Below are 7,473 nucleotides of genomic sequence, written 5' to 3' on the forward strand. Positions count from 1 at the left end.
AAGGCAATTGTGAGGGTTTCAGTTCCGGATGGATTGAACAGTTGCGGTAATTGGGGATGTTTTGGATGTAGTGGTCGGCTGTCTCTGTGATGGAGAATATGTCGGGTCAGAACCTCAACTCGGAGTTGAACAGGAACCCAAGGTGGAAGTAAACTGGATCAGCATGAGATATTGGCTGAAGATCAGGACACAGATGTTGAGAAAAACATTGTTCAGCCTGAGGCACTGATTGGGCAGTGGTTGGAGTCATGACGGAGGCCTGAAGTTCAGGGAGTGGTCAAAGTTGATTACTCATCACGAGGTCTGGAAAGTGTATATCATTGCCCTCAGCAGTAGCGTCATGACCCATTAGTAGGAAGACAGAATAATGAGCAGGAATGTCAGAGTGCAATTACCATTAGTAATGTTAGAGTAGGTTCACCACCAGTGAAGTTGGCATCGGTTCACCACTGGTAATGTTAGACTAGTGTCACCACATTTACTGTTAGACTGGAGTAAGCACCAGTGAATTTAGCATAGGTTCACAACCGGTAATGTAAGAGTAGGGTCACCACCAGTGAAGTTAGCTTAGGTTCACCACCGGTATCGTTAGAGTAGGGTCACCACCAGTGAAGTTAGCATAGGTTCACCACCGGTAATGTTAGAATAGGGTCACCACCAGTGAAGTTAGCATAGGTTCACCACTGGTAATGTTAGATCAGGGTCAGCACCAGTGAAGTTAGCATAGGTTTACCACCGGTAATGTTAGAATAGGGTCACAACCAGAGAAGTTAGCATAGGTTCACCACCGGTAATGTTAGACCCGGGTCAACACGTTCGAGTGCAGTCACCAGCAGTGAAGTTAGCATAGGTTCACCATCAGTAATGTTAGCGTCAGTTCAGCACAATAATGTTAGAGTAGGGTCAATAACAATAACGTGAGAATAGGGTTACGACCAACAATGTTAGAGTATGGACACAACGAGTAATGTTCGAGCAGGGTCATCACAAATAATATTAGTGGAGTCTAAATATCAGTAATGTTCGGGTAGGATCACCATCAGTCATGTTAGAGTAGCGTCACAACCAGTAATATTAAAGCCGATTCATCACCAGTAATGTTGGAGCCGAGTCATCACCAGCAATGTTACAGACTAGTCATCACCAGTAATGTGAGAGCCGAGTCACCACCAGTAATGTTAGAGTCGAGTCACCACCAGTAATGTTAGAGCCGAGTCACCACCAGTAATGTTAGAGCCGAGTCATCACCATTCATCATCACAGTACAAAACAAATTTGAATTATATAATGGATTAATGAAGATTTCACCGAATTAATATCAGGCCCCAAGAACCAAACGCAGTCCCCGGGAGAGACGTTCCCTTCAGAGATGACAGAGGGCGCACAGAGCTTATTCTCTGTGGGATTGCTTTACATTCATCAATTTAAAGTTTCATGGACTGAACTGTACAATTTCCCCATTGGTGTAGAGGAGAAAAATATCGCCTTGTTTGTTAAGTGAATGCAACTAACGCCAATTATTGTGTAACCTGATTTTCTGACCGGACACCGATTGTTCTATAAAGGGGGAGGATTTACGGATCTCAGATACACTCTAATCGGAACCGTAAAGCCGGACAGAACTCACACATTCTTCTAAACAATGGAACGGCCAACAATTCTACAGATCAAGGACATCTACTACCCTGTTCTCGCATCCTTTGGTCTACCCGGTCAGTCAGTTTATCCTGTTGTTTAATACCTGTTCGCTATCTCATTGTTAATGATTATGTAACGGATTCCGAGAATGTACTCATTACAGCGTCACTTATCCACCGGGATAAGTTGGTGAATATCAGCGCGGATCCGAGCAGTCCGTGCCGCCGGTGGATCGTGGGCACCGGGCGATCAACTTTCCTCCCTTTCCCGCGGAAGAACGAGGCAGATTTCCCGGCCCGTCCAACATTACATAGTTCACGAAAGAATGTATTTCTTAGTTTCCATGGACATCATCTGATTTGCACCCTTGTTCACTGTCCACTTTCGGTTGATAATTCCTCGCACTGCAGTCACCTTCACCTAAAAGGTGTTTGAGAGACATTTGGAGAAATATTTGCCACTCAGGGAGCTGCTCCCGTCACCTCGGCTGCAAAGAACCTTCGCGGTTGCAACAGCTCCCGCTCTGTTATTGAGCAGCTCCCTCGGGGCGATTAAAAATAGAAAAAAGGCAGCGTTTTGACTAGAATTGAAAGATTTTGACGCAGCTTAATGTTTAATTTGAATTGATATCTTTCCAGTAATTTCAGCGAAATTACACTTAATATTTCACGACGTCTGACTGAAGGATGCTGGAAGGACGGCGAATTTTCAGTCCCTCTATATTGAGGGTTTAATGTTTTCTTTCTTTTAAAATAAAATGCTTGCCTGTATAATAAAAAAATAATCCATTTGCATGAATCTAATTAGGAACACATCTGAACATATCCTCACAATATGCTGTGAGATTTATCTGAGTGTCCCTCTTGTCCCTCTTTCTTACAGCGAACCTGGTGACAACCGTGATTCTTTCCAGAGGAAATTGCGGCCTTTCCAAATGTATCACTATCTATATGGTGGCCATGGCAACAGCAGATCTACTGGTCATCATCTTCAATGTAATAGTGTATCAAATAGTCAGTAAACTCTTTCCACATTCATTCCTATCTTACACTGCCGTTTGTAAGTTCATTGTTTACATGCAATGTAACAACGTGGGCATTTCGGTGTTGTTTACAGTCTCGTTCACCTTTGACCGATTTGTAGCTATATGTTGTCAGACGTTTAAAGCGAAGTATTGCACAGTGAGAACTGCGACGGCGGTTATAACAACAGTGTCTGTTTTGATCTGTTTTCTGAACATCCCCATTTGTTTTGCATTTGAGCATAAACTAATAATTAACAATATTCACTGGGGTTTAATCCCCAAACTAGACTTCTTTTCATCGACTGTTGGTGAAGCGTACTCGTGGTTAGAAAGCATTTTAACGAAATGGATTCCTTTTGCTTTGATATTACTATTTAATTGTTTGACAGTTAGACGCATTTTAGTGGCCAGTAGAGCCCGCCGGGGTCTCCGGAGTCACAGCAACGAGAATCAGAACGATCCAGAAATGGAGAACCGAAGGAAATCCATCATTTTACTGTTCACTGTATCGGGTAGTTTTATACTGTTATGGTTGACAGCTATTGTGAGTAATTTAACTAGTGGTCCGGCCGTGCATTACCGACCCGATTATGCAGCTCCTGCGTACATCGCCATTGAAACTGGATATATGCTTATGTGTTTGAGCTCCTGTACAAACACGTGTATTTATGCAGCTACCCAAACCAAATTCAGGGAAGAGCTGAAGCAGGCAATGAAATTTCCTTGGATATTAATTCTGACATTGGTTAAAAAAATGAAAAAACTCAGCCTTCTGTCTTAACTTGAGCTCAATTGCAGTCCGTGTTCCATTTTAAAATGGCCGTCTTTCTGCTGCGACGAAAATGGTTTGTTGTTGTGGAAATAATGAGGGATCAGAAAACAATTTTCCATTGTGTGCCCTGTGGATTATATCGGCTGCCTACCCAGGGTGAACAGAATAGTTTCCTGCTAAAACAGCGCACTTCCCGCTCAAGTTTCAAAGAGAACAGTCTTGATTATGATTCAGCAGTGGAGCAGAACATGTGGCGTCAGCGTTAACTGTTTAATAACGCAGGTACTGGAATGAGACACATCAGTGTAAATAATAGATACAGTTTGCTTGTGTTTTGTAACAATGAAAGGTGTTAAAATCATGGTTATTTCTAATTGTTGTGTCAACTTGATGTGAATGTTAGAGGCGGTTCTCTCCGCTCCCCAAAGTCTCCTGGCAAAATAGGACGGGGCAGTTTCTCCTGGTGAGTGTCTAATAATGGAGACAGTAGAAACTTGACTCGTCAACGTGTCGTTAGGCATATTTTAAAACACTTAATAATAACTTAAATGCCTGAATGAGTGCATCTCCAACAACATTCAAGAAGCTCGACACCATAAAGGACAAAGCTGCCCGCTTGATTGACACCTCATCCACCACACTAAACATTCACTCCCTTCACCACCGGCGCACAGTGGCTGCAGTGTGTACCATCCGCAGGATGTACTGCAGCAACTCGCCAAGGCTTCTTCAACAGCACCTCCCAAACACGCGACCTCTACCACCTAGAAGGACAAGAGCAGCAGGTAAATGGCAACCACATCACCTGCACGTTCCCCTTGGAAATATATCGCCGTTCCTTCATCGTCGCTGGGTCAAAATCCTGGAACTCCCTTCCTAACAGCACTGTGGGAGAACCTTCACCACACGGACTGTAGCGGTTCAAGAAGGCGGTTCACCACCACCTTCTCAAGGGCAATTAGGGATGTGCAATAAATGCCGGCCTCGCCAGCGATGCCAACATCCCATGAACGAATAGAAAAATCTCAGTTGATCATCAAAATGTTGGAATGTTTTAACAGGTAAACAGACCATTCGACCCAAATAGTCCTTGTCAGCCTTTACCCTCCAGTCAAGAAAACAGATCGAATCACTTTACTCGCCATGTCTCAAAACCCCCTCAAACTGTTTTATTCATCAATCTATCCAATTTCATCTTGAATATTGACGTAATTTCTGCCTCTGCAATTTCCGCAGCTTCACAACTCTACTTGTAATGAGGTTTCTCCTACTCTCAGTTCTAAATCGCTTAAATTTATTCTATTATCTTTGGCTTTTAGTTCCTGATCCCTCAAGTAAAGGATGCGGTCCGTTCTATCTATCCTGTGCCATCCCTTCTTATCTTAAATCAACTGGTCACTACTCGCCAAAAGATTTCCAGCTGGTATCAACACACATCTAATGAAAGTCAGGAAAGTGTAGTTAATGTGGTGAATTGATATCTTTCTCTTGGATATGGTTGAGTCCTTGCTTATACTGAACATTGAGAAGAATGCACTTGATGCTTGGCCACTACCCGAAACATCGGGACCGTGCAGGTGGAGAATCTAATCAAACAACTCCAGAGCCCACGATCATTTCAAATAGAGCCATAAAGGGCAGGAATGGCTTGTATCGGATTTCTTGTGCTGCATGATCTTGGGATATCGTTTTGTTTGCCGAAGTGACGTGTTGAGCATGTAGCAACCAGCATGCGATATGCATGGATGCATTTATGGGGAAGCTCGATAAAGACATAAGGGAGAAAAGAATAGAAAGTTATGCTGATAGGGTGAGATAAAGAGGGGTGGAGGGAGGGTCGTGTGAAGCATAAAGACCGGCTTGTGCCAGTAGAGCCCAATGACCCGTTTCTGTGCTGTATATTCTATATAATTCTATGTAATTCTGTGATGAAGCAGCACTGAAGAGCGGATCCAAGACATGGTCAGTCACGTTGAAAACACCACTACATGAAATGGTAAATGTGGCACTGGACAGTATGAAAAACCAATGGGTAGAGATCTGTGCAATACAATAGACCGAGACTGATATGTAATACTAATGAGATATTGTTTAGTGTTGGCCTTAAATACACGAACACCAAAAAAGGGGGACACTGGAAGGAAATGTTAAATCACACTCTCCTGAAGAGTGCTAATGTGATACTGTATTGGTTTCTCCTTATACTGTAGTAATGTTAACCTTTACCCTTTGCCTGTTATGCAGCGAAACATCAGACAATTTAAAGTACCACTGGACTGTTGGCTCAGGGCTAACCTTGCAGCAATGGTCAGTTTCAGGAAGTCATATTGAGAAACTAAATTCAAGACGAACCATTACATACAGATTCATAAATTTCAGACAACTTTAATCACTTAATAAAAGTGTAGGGAACCAGTCAGTTCTTCAAATGAAAACATCGGGCACAAATAAAAAATGTAATTGCTACGAGTGATACAGAAACAAGAATGGACTTATTATTAGAGGTAGAATTGCATGTATATGGATCAAGGGTGAAACTATCGATGATATAACGAAGTAAGGGAATTATACCTGTTAGCCGAATAGAAAAAGAGCTCGGTCTGCAATGTAATTTTTTTTCATTCGTTCACGGGATGTGGGCGTCGCTGGCGAGGCCAGCATTTATTGCCCACCACTAATTGCCCTTGTGAAGGTGGTGGTGAGCCGCCTTCTTGAACCGCTGCAGTCCGTGTGGTGACGGTTCTCCCACAGTGCTGTTAGGAAGGGAGTTCCAGGATTTTGACCCAGCGACAATGAAGGAACGGCGATATATTTCCGAGTCGGGATGGTGTGTGACTTGGAGGGGAACGTGCAGGTGGTGTTGTTCCCACGTGCCTGCTGCTCTTGTCCTTCTCGATGGTAGAGGTCGCGGGTTTGGGAGGTGCTGTCGAAGAAGCCTTGGCGAGTTGCTGCAGTGCATCCTGTGGATGGTACACACTGCAGCCACTGTGCACCGGTGTTGAAAGGAGTGAATGTTTAGGGTGGTGGATGGGATGCCAATGAAGCGGGCTGCTTTATCTTGGATGGTGTCGAGCTTCTTGAGTGTTGTTGGAGCTGCACTCATCCAAGCAAGTGGATAGCATTCCATCACACTCCTGACTTGTGCCTTGTAGATGATGGAAAGGCTTTGTGGAGTCAGGAGGTGAGTCACTCGCCGCAGAATACCCAGCCTCTGACCTGCTCGCGTAGCCACTGTATTTATATGGCTGGTCCAGTTAAGTTTCTGGTCAATGGTGACCCCCAGGATGTTGATGGTGGGCGATTCGGCGATGGTAATGCCGTTGAATGTCAAGTGGAGGTGGTTAGCCTCTCTCTTGTTGGAGATGGTCATTGCCTGGCACTTGTCTGGCGCGAGTGTTACTTGCCACTTATCAGCCCAAGCCTGGATGTTGTCCAGGTCTTGCTGCATGCGGGCTCGGACTGCTTGATTATTTGAGGAGTTGCGAATGGAACTGAACACTGTGCAGTCATCAGCGAACATCCCCATTTCTGACCTTATGATGGAGGGTAGGTCATTGATGAATCAGCTGAAGATGGTTTGGCCTAGGACACTGCCCAGAGGAACTCCTGCAGCATTGTCCTGGGGCTGAGATGATTGGCCTCCAACAACCACTACCATCTTCCTTTGTGCGAGGCATGACTCCAGCCACTGGAGAGTTTTCCCCCTGAATCCCATTGACTTCAATTTTACTCGGGCTCCTTGGTGCCACACTCGGTCAAATGCTGCCTTGATGTCAAGGGCAGTCACTCTCACCTCACCTCTGGAATTCAGCAATTTTGTCCATGTTTGGACCAAGGTCTGGAGCCGAGTGGTCCTGGCGGAACCCAAACTGAGCATCGGTGAGCAGGTTATTGGTAAGTAAGTGCCGCTTGATAGCACTGTCGACGACACCTTCCATCACTTTGCTGATGATTGAGAGCAGATTGATGGGACGGTAATTGGCCGGATTGGATTTGTCCTGCTTTTTGTGGACAGGATATACCTGGGCAATTTTCCACA

This window comes from Heptranchias perlo, unplaced genomic scaffold (assembly GCF_035084215.1).
Source record: "Heptranchias perlo isolate sHepPer1 unplaced genomic scaffold, sHepPer1.hap1 HAP1_SCAFFOLD_49, whole genome shotgun sequence".
NCBI classification, from domain to species: Eukaryota; Metazoa; Chordata; class Chondrichthyes; order Hexanchiformes; family Hexanchidae; genus Heptranchias; species Heptranchias perlo.